This window comes from Ixodes scapularis, unplaced genomic scaffold (genome assembly GCF_016920785.2).
Source record: "Ixodes scapularis isolate PalLabHiFi unplaced genomic scaffold, ASM1692078v2 PGA_scaffold9__187_contigs__length_104089568, whole genome shotgun sequence".
Lineage (NCBI taxonomy): Eukaryota > Metazoa > Arthropoda > Arachnida > Ixodida > Ixodidae > Ixodes > Ixodes scapularis.
Window position 1 is genome coordinate 15008329 of NW_024609884.1, and position 15739 is coordinate 15024067.

Consider the following 15739-nt stretch of genomic DNA (forward strand, 5'->3'; position numbering starts at 1 on the left):
AAACTGGTAACAAATTGAGCGGGACATCGCAAAATTTCACAGAGAGAAACAAGAGGAGTGTTGATAATTTTAATGGAAAGTAAGAAGCGCTTGGACCGAATTTACACTCAAGTCTAAAATAATAATAAAGAATTTAATGTTAGTGACTATGTTCATTCGTGCATGAGTCGCACGGAAGCATAGCTACTCCAACTATTGATTGTATGATGTACAATACAATAACGTACTAACAAAAAGAAGTCTTTTGACGGTATAATGCCTAGAGAACCACGACCTGCACTCTAAAAAAAGCCCGTGCGTCTACTCTCCCACGCAACACTCGGAAAGTCAATCAAGGCAACTTACGGAGGCAGCTCAGCGAATGACGATGCCGAAACTTATGTTTAGCCCAAAAAACGCAGTCTGGGTTGTGACATTAAGCAATGCAAGCGTGACGTTTCGCACTGCTTAATGTCACAACTCAGACTGCGTTTTTTGGTCTAAACATATGTTTCGGTGTCGTCATTCCTGAGCTGCCTCGGTAAGTTGCGGTGATTGACTCTTCGAGTGTTGTGCTGGAAAGTAGACGCACGGGCTTTTCTAGAGTGTGTTAGAGTGTGTCTTAAAAAAAAAAAAACACGATAGAAAAAAAAAACAAAAAAAACTTATTTTTTTGGCGGTGATTTAGCAAAAATTACCCATCTTCGAACCGCTCTCTTTGTCCTTCTCGTCCTCCCCTCGATTCGAAACAATACAGATTAACGTTACGAGCACAAAGTGTGAAATCCAAAGTGGAGTCGCTGCAACTTATAGGGTGCGGCTTGTTATGTTCACGCTTCTCGCTCTGTGATTGGCTCTTCGGCGTTCTCGTCGGCTAATGCCGAGACCTTATCGACTGAGGAGCGATAATGAGATGCACGGGGCTCTGGAAACGGGAATGGTTAAAAAGCACAACAAGGACAACGGACAGAAAGGAAGACACAGACACAGCGATTTTTAACCATTATGAGTCACCAACTCGCCCGACACTCCACGGTCCACCCTCCTCAGCCGGCTGACTATGCGGCCAGAAACGGAGGAAGAGAGGGAAACGAGAAAGAGTGCGTCGTCCGCGCGCGCTCTCCTTTCTTCCTCTCTCTGATTTTCTGGCCGCATTCGAGGCATCGGCGTTTTAAACGTGCGATGGGGTATGACATGATGCACGACGACAATATGCTCGCGTGTTTTTAGGCGTCGTGAAGGAAGTTGCGCTCGCCAGGCGGCCCCGACGAAAAGAAAACGTCCCGCTCCCAGAAAAATTTGTAGCCCGTGCAAAGTGAGCCGAGCAGATGCATGGCACTGTCCTTTTTCGTGTACGCTCTCTGACGTTTCTTTTTTTTTTTTTTTTTTTTTACTTCTGGATCCTGGGTAATTAGCCTTTTTTTATGGATAGGGCGTGTGGCTGCGTACATCTGCGCCTAATTATCCGCATAATTGTCTACGTTCGGCGGGGCGTCGTATTCAAATAGATGTCTTCAAATGGCGCCCTTTTTGTGCGCGTTTTTGGCGTTGCGGCACAAAGAAAATCCGCGCCACTTGTGGTAAAATATTCCAGACTGCTTTCGCGCTTATAAGCGGTAAAGATCTTTTTATCCTAATGTATCTTCTCTTTCGGTAATAAATTCTTCGGGAGTAATTAACGCATTATGTGCGCACTCGGTGCCTCTGATATCTGGGTTCCTCTTCTCGCCTGCCGTTTATTCCTCGACAAGGCAAATTGGACGTCCACAGATAATATAGGACGAGGATGTAATATGTGCGGGGGTAGAAAGAAATATAGACGACGAAAACGTAACTGCGCAAGCCCGAGGAGGGACATGCTAAAGGCCGCGAAGCGACACGAAGGCTGTACCGTGTCATCGGCTTTCATTGACGTCGAGAACCATCACTCATAACTCGCTCCATCTTCTATCCATATTCCGCGCGAACCGAACCGCGATAATTGCGACGAGGCTACGGCCCACTGTAGATATTTCAACAATGCTGCAATCTGATTCAAGTGCGCGGTTGCCAACACTGCGATGATTGCAACAGTACGCCCCCACTTTTCCCTCTCGCGCGTCAGATATTTCAGCGCCGCTCGAGTTCACGGGTATGGCGGACGGAGTTGCAACATTTATCCATTGTCATGCATACCATAACCCGACAAAAGACACTCCATGACTGGGAAGACAGGGCAGGCTTGTGTGTGCTTAAAGCTCTAACAAATTTCGGGGAACCGTGACCAAAGAATACTCATCTGCATCAGTGAAGCAAGAGGAAGCGTATTTTATAGAAACTATTGAACGATTTACAGCTGCTAGGCTCCCATTTCTAGTCGATTATGCTATATAAAGAGACACTCCATTGAAACACCATCGTAGAAGCTCACCTGCAGAGAATTTCCAAATCTGAAGCCGCGTCGTGGCAGCTGTTCATTTGTATGGGACCGTAGCTACCTTGGGGTGTGTGTGAAAAGGATTTTCAGTCGAACGGTTTGTGAGCACGAACATGAAGTCTAAAAAGTTCAATTGAATTGCGGAAAGCTCGGATGCGCGCACAGGATCGAGAAGTGCTTCCGTTCTGCGGGACTGCTTTGCTAAGCGATACCCATACAAGTGAAATGGCCTCTCGCCAGTTCGTGGAACAACGCCACAAGGTAGGAAGCTGGATGAAGACGATGAAGATGAAACCTTGCCACCTATAGACGCTTTAAACACGCACCAGGTTGGGCCGCCATTGCCGACCTTTTCTTGTCTTACCGAGATACCGAACCACTGAAGCGGGCGTTAACGAGCCTGGCTCATGCTGGGGAGAAGAGCGCAGGAGCATCTCAAGTGGCAAGCACCTGTCCTGCTGTGGCAATGTTGAAGTGAAGCGAACGTATTAAGGGGAAACAAAAACTGAAGGTCGGTAATGGCGGCGTTCATGCACAGCTGCCTCTGAATGCGTCCTTCAGCGCCGTCCTGTCGTGCGTGTTTCTTTACCTTTGTCCAAGTTTTTTTTGCCGCTGTCCCTTCCCAAGATGTTTACATCAAACCAACTAGCCCAGTACGTATTATTATCGCATCTCCTAACCAATAATGCTGTTACGCCGCACGTGTATCGGCCATTATGCAGGTTAGTCGCCGATATTTCCTCGTACTCGAACGCGTCTCAAGTTTGTTTTTTCTCATTTAGAGAGGTAACAATATAGTAGCCCTTTGCAATATGTTTCGTCTTTATAGTCATAAATTACAGCGGAATGCATGTGTGGTCCAGACAGAATAAACAGGTGTGATGTGCATTGTTGTTAGTAGCACCGTTTTAACGGTAAATCATTATTGGAACCTCTATCACCATTTCTTTTCGCAGATGAAAATATTTGGGTCTATAGTTCGTCGAAGGTGGTTGGCAGGTTTCTCTCTAAACAGTTTTGTTTAGTGGTTGTACCTCCGTAGACAGTTTGACCTTTCGTATACGTTCAAGCTCCAAGCCTCACATTGCCTGGATCGGTCTGTCGTTCCAACTGAAGAAAAAAGCGACGGGCAACAGTCTTGTATCAGAAGCGCTTCTCTCGACGCGGCTCTCCCACCCAAAGCAGCCGTTATCGAGGGACATCACACTTTGGCCGAGACCGAATGGGGTCTCTGAGCCCCGAACAACTCGTCAGTGAAGCTCTCCACCATCCATCCTTAAATCGAATCGAAGACACTCCATTCTTCGTCGTAATTCGGAGCGGGGACGGAGGCCCTCGCCACCTCCCCTTGCTTTCGGGACGCGTTGAACGAGTCGGCGTGAGTCGAAAACGAAGATAAGTCGGAGCTGGCCTCCGGGGGCAACGTTAGTGTGGGATCAAGGGATTTATGGACTGCATCTCGCGCACATTTCGCAAACCATTGTTCTTGCTGGCGACGGCGCCTGAGTGTCGAAACGGCTCCCGCCCTGGTCAGGACCTCGCGGGGCGCTATAAAGATATGATCGAAGTAGGCGACCGATGATGTGCTCCCGGCGCCGCAACATCCGATGGAGCGTACGTTGGGCAACCGCTCAGACATCGTTACCGACTAATACTTTGGGTTACCTACCGAGACGACGACTTCGGTGCCGTTCGCCGCTGGCAGCTTGTGTGGGTATCGGCGCCGGAAACTGTTTCGAAACAAGCGTCGGGCACTGTCTATTGTGCTCGTTAGGACCGGGACAGGGAGCGAGGATAGGTTTACCTTTGTTTTTACGGGGGTCTCGTTAGGGCACAGATTGCGGCTGTTGCAAAACAGAGGTGAGCAGGCTCGGTGAACGCTGAAATTGATCCACCGCCCGCTATTGTACGTCGTTGAACAGACAGGACGTTGGTTAGCGTTTAGTTGTTGTTTTTGGCAGGTTTGGAGGTATAAGCAGGGTACTGAACCGAACCCGTTAACGATTGGAAACCCGATCAAAAACGGTTATTTTTGGCTGAATCGGGGAGGAAATTAAAGCGAAGTCAAAACATTTCGCCTTGAAGCTGAACCGGAACGAAAGAACAATCTCACGCGGCGACTATACCGGTTCATTGTAAAACGGTTCGGCGATAACTGGGTTGACTGTAAAGGTTACCGCCAATTTTAATTTTTTTTTTCGGCGTATGGGTTGCTTAAGTAGAAGGCGAACTAAACACCTTACAAGCCCCTGAAAGGCCAAAAAAGGCAGAATTGCCTGAGCGCACTGCGGCCAACAAGAGCATTGGTCTCCTTATGAAATTCTTCCCTAATAGCCGTGACTCAAATTTGTTTTCTGTAAAAAAAAAACCAACAAACAAACAAACAAACAAACAAACACGCTTTCGTTACTTTTAGTTGACATAAAAGAGTCGACAAGAAACATTCTGATGTTAATCCAGGCCAACAGATAATAGTTAACCTAGCGGAACTAAATGAGATGACACGTTATTAAACACATATACACTCTAAGAAATGCCTGCGCGTCTACTTACCCGCAAAACACTTGAAGAGCCAATCTTTGCGATCTACGAAATCAGCTCAGTGAAGGATCAGGCAGAACATACGTTTAGACCTGAAAATGAAGTCTGCGCTGTGGCATTTCGTAATGCAAAGCGTCATGCTTGCATTGCCACAACGCAGACTTCATTTTGAGGTCTAAACAGATGTTCCGCCTCATCATCCGCTGAGCTGATTTCGTAGATCGCAGAGATTGACACTTTGAGTGTTTGGCGGGTAAGTAGACGCGCAGGCATTTCTCAAAGTGTAACAAGAGCGGCTTTATTACATTACCGCATGTACCAAAAACAGAATGATTGCACTTAAGTAAATGACCGCGCATACACCTCTCTGCGTAGCGGTAACTATATGGCTCTAATTACGCTCCTCTCTGGCCCGGAAACTCTGATCCAGGGATGGCCAGCATTTCAAAAACAAGTATTTGAAATACGTATTTCAAAAACTTTGTGTATTTTGCATTTGTATTTAATTACAAATTGGGTAATGTATTTGACGTGTGTATTTAAATACTAAAACGTGGGTATTTCAAATACAATTGTCATTAAACACAATTTTGTGGGCGAAAATACATCCCTCAAATTTATTGTCAGGACTCATTTTGCTCATCCTAAAACGTGTCCAAGGCTGCTCTTTCTTCATCACGACGCCAACGGCAACAACAAACCAAGAAACGCTTCATCTCTTCATACACCAGTCCTGCGGCAGTTCGCGTCTCGCTCACCGCGGGCGCCCGGGCACGCCGGGCGCCCGCGGCACTTGCCTCTATTACGTTAAATAAATGTTATCGCCAACGTTACAATTCTTGTTTTTATGCATGTGGTTGTAAGATATAGTCTCCAACCCTTATTCGGCCATGGGGCTTTTTTTCTTTTTCTACTCCGGCTTTATTTTAAAGGCACTGTCCAGAGCAGGAAGAAAACTACGTTCTGCACCGAATGCAGTGTCTCTCAATCAAGCACAAGCGTTTAGCGACTTTGTGAATACGGTGCTAGTCCAGGGCAAGAATAGTGACGGAATCGACGTTCACAGGCAGACTGGCTAAATAAGTGCCTGTGACAACTTGTGATGCTTTCAAGCCTGGTTTCCATCACTATTTTCGCCTGGAACATTCTAAATGCGCGGGTCGTCAGATTTTCGTAACTGGTGCGATTTGCGACAATAAAAAAAATTCTCTAGCTAGTGCTGCGCGTCTTGGTCGTCTCGGTTCTTTGTTGGTCTATACCAAAATGAAATCGACAAAAAAAGCTGCTTGAAGCTCTGTACTTTTTTCACCTATTATGCCCAAGCTGATTACATTTTTTTTGTGATTATATTTCTGTTACGTTACTAGAGCCCCGCACACTAACTCCCGGGTGTGGGATGCAAAATTATAATGAGATAACCAGAAACCCATTGCAGGTGCCCTGAAGTCGCTGACGCAAACTCTGAGGAATGTATTTGGAAAAGTATTTGGAGAAGACCGAATCCATTTGGTTGTATTTGTATCTTGTACTTAAATGCTTTTTGTAAATGTAATTAGATTTGTAATTAAATACATTTTTGACGAAGTATTTTGAATTTGTATTTCGATACATATTTACATGTATTTTGCTAATCCCTGCTCTGATCGATATTCTCGCTAAGGACTTCTTTCTTGGACAGGTGGTGAATGCGTTACTTCTGAGTTTCCAGGCGCCGGGCCCGGTGTGTGAACGCCGAACGCAGAGTGCGGCGTTCGAACGCCTTACGCTGAATGCCAGACCCTGCGCGAGAAGGAGACGACGCTCTTGTTTGCTCTGGTTGGAGAGAGACACTAAACCTTCCAATCAGCGCTCGGCGCTCTGGCATCGTCGCACTCTCTCCTCCTCTCCTTCAGTTTCTGTCCGCATACGTTATATCCTACCCGCAGCGCGCCTCTGGTGGTTCAGTGGCTCCCTAACCAAACTGTACAGAAGCCTGACGGCCGAATTTCCAGACCAGAGCTATCGAGGTATACCTTGCTCTAAGTACTAGCTTTGTGCAAAACGAGGCCAAGTAGTTTCACTGCTACATCGCACAAGGAGTCGTGATTCTACGGTCATTTTTGTCGTAATTGTGACCAGGTTCTGTTTTCGTTTCAACATGGACAGGTGTGTCAATCCATTTTCGTAATGTTGAAATAAGACAGGTTTCGTTTCTGAAAAGAACAATTGCACCTAATATCTCAGGGGTGGTGCTGCCTATGTTTCTTTTTAGATGAAATAGTTAGTTTATAAAATAAATTATATTAATAACATCGCGCCTTTACATGTGTCGCCGCATTTCCTCGAAATGGTTGTTTATTTGATGAAAACTGACTTTTTAATAATAATAAAATCTGTGGAATGTTACCAGAAAATTAGCTCGTGAAGATGGGGGAAATATTGTACAGAATTAAAAAAAATGTGACTACTAATGGCATATAAACAGCATCAGTGACACGTGTAAACCGTGAACCTGCGTAGTCTACATTTGACGAGCAAAGAGTTGTGCGCGTCTCCCGAATTCTGTCATGTTAATTTAGTGCGATGAAAACATTAGACGCAATCTTTGTGTCCGGATATAACAAGTGTCGCGTTCTCAACGCAAGTCGCAGGAAGTGCACAGGCGGCCATGGTCAAAGGTGAAGTTGTGAACCGGTTTGAACCGATTCCCGCTTAGTATTACCTGTAATCGCACCGAAATTGAGTGCACTTGCCTGAATCGTAACGGAACCGGCACAAAACACTGCTGAACATCCAAACCGAACAAACTGGCCGGTTCGACACCGCGGATATACTGCCCATCACGCACACACAAAGAGTGTGACAAGGGAAGCTTTTCATCCTCCCCAGCGGCCGAAGAATTGTGACGAACGGAAATGGAGCAGAAAATCGACCTTCTTCCGGAATGCCAGAGAAGTAAATAAACCCCGCGTCTACGCAACACCGTTAAGAATAGCCATTGTGTCGGTTATATGAACGCCAATGAAATCTGGCGGCAAACCAACGCAAGAAAGCCGACAACAGAAAAAAAGTTTTTTCGCGCCCCATTTGGCGCGGTATTGAACCAATGCGCGCGTTGAATTGGCACTGTAGATTTGAGAGTCATCAAATTTCCGCGAACTCGCTCCTTAGGAGAAAGCGGCAGCTCGAAAGGGACGCGCCACTGCTGGCTTTTCAGTTTCCACGATTAGTTACATTTTTCTTTATGTTGCCTTCCAGTTGAGATGGCTCCGCTACAAACAGAGCTTGAAAGGAGTATTCGTCTGGTTGCTCTCGCACTAAAGGCGCGTGATGGATGCGATGCTACTGTGGAGAGGAAAGGAACCTCGAGAAAAAAAAAATAAGAGAAAAAGAAATGCGCATGCCGCGGATGCCTAATCGCGTGATGGATGAGAAAATGCCGAGCTGTGGGCTCGATGCTGAATATCAGGCTCACCGCATCCGCAAACAAGGAACGAAGCGAGGAAAATAAGTGAAGAATGCGTATCCTTAGAGGTGCGACGCTTCCGAATGAAAGTAGTGAGACGGTCCTGACGGATATTGTTGGGGATCCGTTAGACACCATGAAAGGACGGTGCATGCCAGCGCCTAACAGTCATCAGGCGCCTAGAAGAAAGATTTTGTAGAGGTGCAGATTTCCCGTCGTTTGAAGCTTGGTTTTGGAGCTTCGTTTTGACCACAGTTAACGTCGTGATACCGCGATCGATGTATTTGCATGCAGAAGAACAGGAAAGGGTTTCGCTTGCGAAGGTCACGGGGCGTTTGATCCATTCTTTTTCCGTATATATGGAGGAAACCAGGCAAATCATTCGCAGGTCAAACAGTTTGCTGTGCATCTCCTCGTATTCGGGGTGTCTCACTTCACACTCTGCTTCACGTTTTGCCTTAAAACGAAGGAAACTAAACTGCGGTGTTCAAAGGCACGTGACGAGCCCCTTACACGGGTTCGCATAACATCTGCAAGGTGAAAATGACGACATTGGAATGTAAGAACATTGATGTTGCGCGAAGACACCACGTCTTTCTGTTTTAATCGTTCAGAATCTGCGGTAAGACTATGTGGGTTGTAAGTGCACACCAATGTAGCGCAATCCTTCCATTCACCTCATAATATACACATACAGAAAATCGTAACTTAGGAAATAGAAATCCAAGTGGGGCGATCGTTCTCTTACCATGCAATGACGTGTGCTTCCAGGTTGCCTCGGAGTTCGATTTAATAATATCGAGGAAAAGAATAAAGAAAATGCAGATATAACTATTTGATTCTTCGATTGTAAGGTGCAAGTTTAATTCGAGGACACTCGACTAGGCGAGTGTCGCCCTGTAAGGCTGGGCACGCTTCGAAAGTTCTGCAGAGCCCTTAATTAGGAATTATCTTAATTCGTCAAAAGACAAAACTCCGAGGCCGTCGCAGAATGAGATTGACTATTTCGGTCCCTACCACGAACAAAGGAGGCCTTTGAGAGCGGGCCGGAAAGCGATAAGAGTGAGCAAAAGTATTTGCTCTTGGAAAAATAAAAGAAAATAATTGGATTTATGCACATGAAGTGGATTTAAAAGGATTTATTGTAAGAGTGTTAAGGCCTTTTAATTTGGGTGCCCTCGCCAAAGGCAAATCTGCTTGCAGCTTCGTTTTTCAGTTGGAAGTTCGTGTTTGGAGTATTTCTGGAGCATTAGCGTTCAGGTAAGGAAAAGAGGCCTTGCCTGTGCGCCAGGTTACTTCGACTGAGGTGTGAGCGACAAGCTATTTTAGGTGGACGTGCACAAACTGAATCACAATAAGAAAAGCATAATTATTATGAAGCAAATAGTCCTAACATACCCTGTGTTGTTTGATATTTTAAATTAACTAGCTCGACATGTCTTTGTTTCTATTAAAAATCTATTTTCCCACGAGAAATCAACGGGTATGTAGGTGTCACAAACAAAAACGGTCCCAATTCACGGAAATAAACACCTCCCGAGAAAGGTATTTTGCTTTTCAAATAATCTTTTAGAAATGTTATTCGTGTTGATATCAAACACAGTGTAGTAGCAGCCTCATATATATCAGAGCTATACATTAAATTAGTTCTGAATATGAAAGTACAACTAAACTCCCTGTCGTGTCTTTCCAATTCATAACACCGTTAAAAGGCGCAGCAGCCAATTTGGCATGTTAGCCAAGGGGAAAGTTAATGCAACATGCAACGTTTCATCCATGACAGAAAGCCCAGCTCTTGAGTTAGTACCACATCTCAGAGCCCCCTAGCCGTCCCGCAGTCGTGGCCGAGTGGTTAAGGCGATGAACTATAAATCCATTGGGGTCTCCCCGCACAGGTTCGAATCTTGTCGACTGCGCAAACATCTTTTTTCATCATTTTTTTTTGCCGTACAGGAGCACGTGAGCTCACGAGCACGAGCACCAGCAAGATCGATGTGAGTACGGACGCCGGACGGACGGACAAGGCTAGACCCTAAGAACCTTCGCCCCTAAAAAAGAGAACTTTGTCCGATTCCCCGACCTACCGATCATCCTCAGTGCTACATGCAACTCCTTGGCTACATGCGTCGAGCGCTGCCATGTTTTCCGGGGGAGGATAAAAAAGCCACAGCAGGGCACATCACTCCGGACTCCGATTTATTTCAAAAAGAAGGGCAGTAGTGCGTTCGCAATTGCGTTAAACAGCACGTTTTACGAATATCATTATGAAATATTATAGAAATGTCGCTTACAAAGCTTCTTAATTTCATAATAGGTTACGTCACAAATAAAACGAAGTGAGGAGGTGAGGAGCGGGAGAGAAGAACACCAAAAAAGAAAATATGGGCGCGCGCGTGTGAATTTTTTTTCTCGCGTTTTGGTATTCTTTTCGCGTGTTTATGACTACATCTTGCATTGTTTTTGACAACAAAAACAAATACGACCTTTGGGTCGTTAGTGGCCCTTTAACGAACATCGACGGTGCCGAGAAGCAGTGGTATGACGCCGAGTGAGATTAATCCGATGTTGTTGGTTTGAGTTCGAGGTGGGGAATCTGTTTGCCGGAATGTTACTGCCACAGTCGACGAAGGAGTTAACACGGGGGGTGTAGAATGAATGCCGAGACGGTGCACTTTGTACCGGAGAGACCTTCGGCGTTCTCATGTTTATCGAGTCAGCCATTCGATGCCGCCGGGAGATGAAGAAACGTATTGTGCGTTTCGGAATTTCTCAGCTGGGTTAGTATTTTGGACTGCTTTGGTAGGTATCGACACCCATCCATATTGCTTTTATAATACTCGGGATAACGTTTTGTCACTTCTCATTTTAGTGTCCCGGTCAAAACAGCTTATCACTATTGCATTCGGTGTGACTTCCTTGGCATAAAGTCAATAAAACATCTCCGTGTACTTTCGAATTAAAGCGCCAAGCGTCGCACGAAACGTGGTCGCGTCTCATACAAGCGATTTGCGCTAGCCATTTCTGTTCAAGCTGGGCCTCTATGTCTAGAACGTCGTAGCGGCGTTCATTAAAACAATTTCAGTCTTTTTTTTTAGCTTGATTAGGCAGTAAAAGCAAACACGGCGTTGCTAGTGTTGTGAACATACATTTTGCGGTAATGTTTCCATCGACATTATTGCTTTAACAGTAACATAATTGTTGCACAAGAACGTATGCGCCGATTTTATTTGTTTTATCGTTAATTTGCATACTTCAATTCACGTTTTGGGCATAACTAGTGCGTGGCGAAGTACTGCCAGTCGCTCCACGTTCGGTGCCAATGGTGGCCCAGCAACTATAAGTGCGTCGCGCGACGGGCTTTTTCGCGCATGCGTCTTGGATCCACAAATATCGCCGCGATATCGCCAGGTGGTGCGTCATGGGGAGCGCGACGCGCCCAGTTTCACCGTTCGCGTGTCCCCTGCTCTATAGCAGCTCTAGCGCGTTCCCGACGCGATTCGAAGCGGCAAACGCACAGAACCTTGACGAGAGTACACGGAAAAGCGGCAGACGGGCGTGTCATGGCGTCGCCGCACACCAGCATCGCGCTCGTAAAAGAGACGCTGTCAGCGCTGTCGGAAACGCGGTCGCGGCGACGCGGACGCGAACGTGGGCTGCGCTGCCAGGGTCGCTAATGTCAAAGGATGAAGGCAAAATAAACGACTTTTAGGGGGTATCGGGTGACCGGCGCGTATTCGACGTGTTTTAATTGCACCGCAAAATTTACAGACCAATTTGCAGTTTACGAACATGAACCACTGCTTGCGTCCCAAGCGACTTCCGGACGCCCCTCTTTGCAGACCTGTCGAGTTTGCTTACATTCGTGCTATAGAAAGCATAAATGCTACAAAGACAACAAAGTTAGAGGTATAGCGAGGGCCTTCGGCTGTACGAGTTAACGTCTCGGAAGAGACAAACTAATTTACGAGAATATAAAAAATTGAAAGAAAAAAATTGAACAGATCTCGCGCTTCTTGGTTTTTTTTTTTTTTTGCGTTCACCAGGAGAATTTGTGGGTAAATGTTTCATCGACGTTTCAAGCAGTGTTGTTAAGATGGGCTTTGTTAATTTTTTTTTTTTGAATCGGAAGTTTGTTGGGTCGCCAAAGACTGGAGCACCGCCTGGTGGCGTTTGCAAAGAAAAGGGTCTTATATACGAATAGTGTTCACTAAAGCTCGGTGTAATCACTTCTTTAATCTTCTGATTTTTCGCCTCCTCGTGTGAAATTTGTGCATTACTTCTTTGCATGGTTTTTTGCAAAAGCTGCAAAAGATTTACACGCGTGCTTGTAAAGCTATACCGCAGGGTTGAAGACCCCTACCGAGCTGCCAGCGGAAAAAGAAAAACAAAACAAACACGCTACGACACGACGCCGTTTTTGTCGCTATTAGAAGCCGCTTGCCGCAACGAGGGAGTGCAGCTGAAACAGCTCTCGTTTCTTCCCCACGCGTGTTTTACAGACCAAAAATGAGGCGCCCAAAATCGTCTCTACCTGGACAGTGCCGAAATGTTTCTTCAGCGGCCTGGCGTCATCGCTGTTCTCCGTCGTAAACGGCGCAGGACATTAAAGAGGCTTGGAGAGAGCCAGACGGTAGCGAGACGCCTTGACAGTGCCATCTGTAAAAGAAGATTATAAGTCTAAGCATTAATACAATTTGTGGGTAATGACGCTACTTAGAAGCTCATGCGGCAAAAACAGAGAGAGAGATCGCCCGGAGAATTTATGCGCGGACATAATATTGCCGCGGCACTTTTAAGCTGGGTGTACCGGTTATCGCTCGAGCGTTTTGGAGCCGAGGCGAACGACAGAGAAATAAACAAAATATTTCTCCGGTGGAAAGCGCACCAAACACCGCTATTAGGGACGTTCATCCCGCACATCAGGCGGCAACATCGTGCTAGATTCGTAAGGAAGAGAAAATCTAAATCACCAGAACAACTGCCGTTATTCAAAGGAAAAAGAAAACACGTCGATTACTGGTAAAGCCTCTCGGCAGCCCAGAGCATTCCAACAATGCAACGACACTTTTACTCTCGCGCATTGCGGTTTCCAATGAAAATGTCAAAATGGTAATATATAAACCGGCGCGCAAGTTTCTTTCTTTTTTTTTTTTTTTTGTGCTACGCCCAGCTTTGTACGTAACGAGTTACAAGTAACTGTTTGCTTGTAATCGTTTACAATTTAACATAACTTCTTAACGCTCCAATTACTTTTTCCTGCGGTAATGTTCGCTGTAATTTATTTACTATTTTCTGTAATCAATTACAAGTAATCAATTATATGTTTCCGAAAAAGCTAAACTTATTGAGTTGATTTTTTTTTACGTAAAAAAGTCGCTCTGTCTGCCCGCGAGTCGCTCGTCTATGCTGCACCAACGTTGGACACTTTACCCTTAAACAACTAAAAAAAAAAAGATACAAGAAGGATTAAAATGTCAAGGCGCTCAGCGACGTTTTAACGAAAAGTTTGAACGGCAACTGCTGTTTTATAAAGCTTAACAAGGTGCGAAGGACAAAAAGAAACAAAACATTACCACATCTTGAACATATGAATGTATTTCTGATTACGTAATAAAAAGTTAAAAGAAGTAACGTGAAAAGTAAGCAGTTACTTTCTGGTATTTTTTTTCAATTACTTTCGTCATGCAGTAACTGATTATATTTTTCAATAAAGCAATTGTAATTGCAATCTGTTACTCTTTTTTTTAAGTAACGCGCAGAAATTGTCACCTTGGATATTGTTTGCGCATCACTTGTCTGCCCATACATCTAAATCGACAAAAAATTGGAAAGCGATTTAATTTCACGGTTATTTTAGCTTTTCGAGTTACCCAGATTCTTGGCCACTCCACTTCTCTGTCCTACCTACCCTCCCTGCTCCTCGCCCTCTTTTGCTCCACACGTATCCAACGGAGAACCTCTGGAGGTCTTCGATCGACAACTGTGTTTACCTTTTTCTTCTCGTCTCTTTCTCGGGCCCGATCAAAAGAGGGACGGAGGAGAGAAAAAAGAAACCATGTTATAGTTCCTTTTCAATTCCGCGCAGTATAGTATATATACACGAACCTTCAAACACGACAAGAGCCCCCCAGAAAAAAAAGAAAAAAGCAACAAAACAGGCAGAAAACAATCAACAAATGTTCGCCTCCCAAAGAACCTTTATCGAGTCGAATAGCTTCGGGGACGTAGGCGGAAGCGTCCGAGCCGATTTGGCCAATGCCCGGACAAAGGGTCCGTCTGAAGAGGCGCCCGGTCTGGGCTCTCTCTACGGCTTCAAACGGTTCCGGCGAGCTGGCGTCCAGAGCTCGCGGCGATGAGGGCGCAGGTCCGCTGCGGACGTTATCGGGGGTCCCCAGAAGACGAGGGAGGCCCCGTGCCGGAAGATGAGTCGTCAGGATGCCGCGGCTATCGCCGAAGTGCGCATTGCATTCGGACGTCCATCGCTCAGCGAGCGACCTCCTCCGCAGCGTTTTTCTCCGAGGGACCTCCGCCGTATCTTTTCCCGCGAGCCCGATCCGAGGATCGTTCGTCGTCCCGGCGGACGAGGAGGAAGGGAGGAAGGGAGGGACGCCGGTATGTAAATTGTCTTCGAGGGGGCCTCAGTTAATTAAGAACGCTAATTAACGAGTTGATCTCACCCGTTTCCTTTTCGGGGATTTTTCGCACGTTGACGTCCCAACGAAAACAACTTTGGAGTGGGTTCCTCCGGATTCAGTGATGTTCGTAACTTTTACGATGAGTACCTCGTTGTAGCGTTGCAGGGAGAGCTATATTTCAAAGCAATGTCGCTATTTCTTTTTCTATTATGAAGCCTTTCCGAGTCGGTGCCGATTTTAATGGCGTATCGGCAATTATTTTCGAATAAAGCGATAAACATTTTCGAGCATCTATGTTCTTTCAAACCAACGTTCTAACTAAGCCGTTCGAAATTAAACAAAACTGGACACTTCTCTTGTTACTTTTTCCTTAGCGGCGTGTGCAGTTGATTAAAAGTGAATTATAATTCGTGGATTAATGTTTTCAGTCCCATGTGATTTTCATACTATTACCATCAAAGCTAAAAGAAAAAAAAATTCCACGGAGTCTTTTTATTCGCGTACGTTCGCAACATGAATTTTGGAAGTCTGTGTACGATTATTAAATTTGGCAAAACGCGCGATCAAAATACATCAACATTAGGGCTGTGCATCAATTAAGACTCTTCACATGATTCTTCGGCGACATTTTTGTTTCTGACTAATAGATAGGTCAATTGTTTTAATGTGAGAGCTGCTGTAGTTGTGAAAGTAATGCGAGACCATGAGCGTCGTGCACATTTT

At 45.5% G+C, this 15739-nt stretch overlaps 1 non-coding gene across 1 annotated transcript; it reads left to right on the forward strand.

The window, feature by feature from the left end:
* The first annotated feature begins 10215 nt into the window (after positions 1-10215).
* Trnay-aua lies at positions 10216-10297 on the forward strand. The gene has a single exon. It is a non-coding gene; the product is annotated as a tRNA-Tyr (tRNA).
* The last annotated feature ends 5442 nt before the right edge of the window (positions 10298-15739 follow it).